Below are 2,015 nucleotides of genomic sequence, written 5' to 3'. Positions count from 1 at the left end.
AACTCTAATGATTCCAGTGGAACTTCCTGAGTGAATCCCTTCATTTCATCTTCTAATAAAGTCAAACATTCCTTCTCTTTGTCATCAATTTGGCAAATCCGCTAGCAGAATATGTTGTAACAAATCATCTAAAGAATTGAGCTACAATTTTGTAGAAGCCAGCGATTTCATCTTAGAAATAGCAAAGCAATCTTCCACTACATCTGGGGATTTAGCAGCATAGAACTCATTAAAAGTCACCTCATCAATAAATATTTGTTTGAACTGAGTATCCTTTTGTTGTTTCTAGAATTGTTGAGGATATGGCAATGGTGAAATCTTAGCTTTAACTAGACAACTCTTCTGTGGAATTTTTTTTGCATTTGACAAGGGTGTTTGATAATCAGAACTAACTAGTTTAGAGTTTACCTCATCAAGGATCACCGTATCTGACTTCTGTGAAACAGGAGTTTCAACACCCGATTGAACTTCCTCTTTGTCTTAAGCTAGGCTCATCTTGAACCTCAACCGCCTAGGGCTCCAATGTCTTTCCACCTGGCAAAGTGACTACTTTGCAATCTTGTTTGCCCAAAATTCTTTACTTTTTTGTGTCGCTCAGCCAAATTCCTTGGGGTTTGCTTCTGAGCTCATTAGCTAGCTACCCCACTTGGTTTCCTAAATTCTTCAATGTTGCTGCTTGGCTTTGGATTAGCTCATCATTCTTCGCTATGTACACCTTTAGCAAATTCTCAAGATTACTTAAAGATTCAATTTGTAGGGGTTGTTGCACTTGTTAAGAATATTTCGGTAGATAATTTGGTCTAGATGGCATAGAAGAGTTGCTAGGTTCATTCCATTAATTACTCCATGGAAAATTTGTATGATACTGCCATGAAGAGTTGTAAGAATTTGATTGTGGACCATTCCAACTCTAGTTTCCCATGTAATACTGCGACTGTAGATTCGAAGGGAAATTTTCAACGAAATGGTCATCTCCACAGTATTCACAAGAAATATTCTCAAACTGGTTTGACTGCTAACCTGTCAGATTACCATTAAAACCATTAACAATTATGTTATTAAGCATAGAAGACAAAGAAACCATTAACAATTATGTTATTAAGCATAGAAGACAAAGAGTATACCTGGCATATCAAAGAAGTAAGCACATCAACTTCATTTATTCCTGCTATTTTTCTTCCTGAGGTTGTTCGATTGGTTGGCCAATGATAGTTATTGCTAAAAATTCTTTCAATAACCTCGTCAGCTTCGTTGTGAAACTTAGAAAGAAGGGCTCCATTTGCCGAAGCATCCACTATCATTCTAGTATGATCGTTAAGACCAATATAGGAAGTCTCCATTTGAAATCTATAAGGAATACCATGGTGAGGGCACTTTTGTAATAACTCATTGAATCGTTCCCTTGCCTCATATAAAGGTTCTCCGTCAAGTTGCTGAAATGAAGTGATTTCATGCCAGAGCTTGGAGTTCAGTGATGGAGGAAAGTATTTCATTAAGAAACGTTCAACCAACTCTTGTCATGTAGTATGGAACCAGATGTTAGAGAGTTCAACCACGCTCGTGCTCTATCTCTTCAGAAGTATGAAAATAATTTCAGTCTCAAGGCGTCATCGCTCACCTCAATCATTTTGAATGAGACGCACACTTCCATAAATAGTCGAAGATGAAGATGTGGATCTTCAGTAGGCATCCCACTAAATTGGCCGATGTTTTGTAATATTTGGAACATGACTGGCTTTATTTTGAATTGTGATGCCTCAATTTTGGGTCTCACAATACTCGGATTGAACTCGTTAAATAGGGAAATGGCATATGGTCGAATGACATAGTTTCTGTCATCGGCAACAATGATCGGATTGTGAGTATTATAAGTGAATGCTCTTCCTATATTTTGATTTTGATTTTTGAAATTCATCTCTTCGGTCCATCCTTGGTTCGCTTATCTTCTCCTTTGTCTGAAAGTCCTTTCAATTTCAGAGTCTACGATGAGTCAGTTAATAATTTGGTCAATACTC

At 37.3% G+C, this 2,015-nt stretch overlaps 1 non-coding gene across 1 annotated transcript; it reads left to right on the top strand.

The window, feature by feature from the left end:
• Positions 1–1,356: 1,356 nt before the first annotated feature.
• LOC128040020 (small nucleolar RNA R71) lies at positions 1,357–1,463 on the top strand. Its single transcript, XR_008194680.1, has one exon. It is a non-coding gene; the product is annotated as a small nucleolar RNA R71 (small nucleolar RNA).
• Positions 1,464–2,015: the final 552 nt, after the last annotated feature.

This window comes from Gossypium raimondii, chromosome 3 (genome assembly GCF_025698545.1).
Source record: "Gossypium raimondii isolate GPD5lz chromosome 3, ASM2569854v1, whole genome shotgun sequence".
Classification (NCBI taxonomy): domain Eukaryota; kingdom Viridiplantae; phylum Streptophyta; class Magnoliopsida; order Malvales; family Malvaceae; genus Gossypium; species Gossypium raimondii.
Note: the sequence above shows the minus strand (reverse complement) of the source record. Positions and strands in the feature narration are given on the sequence as shown.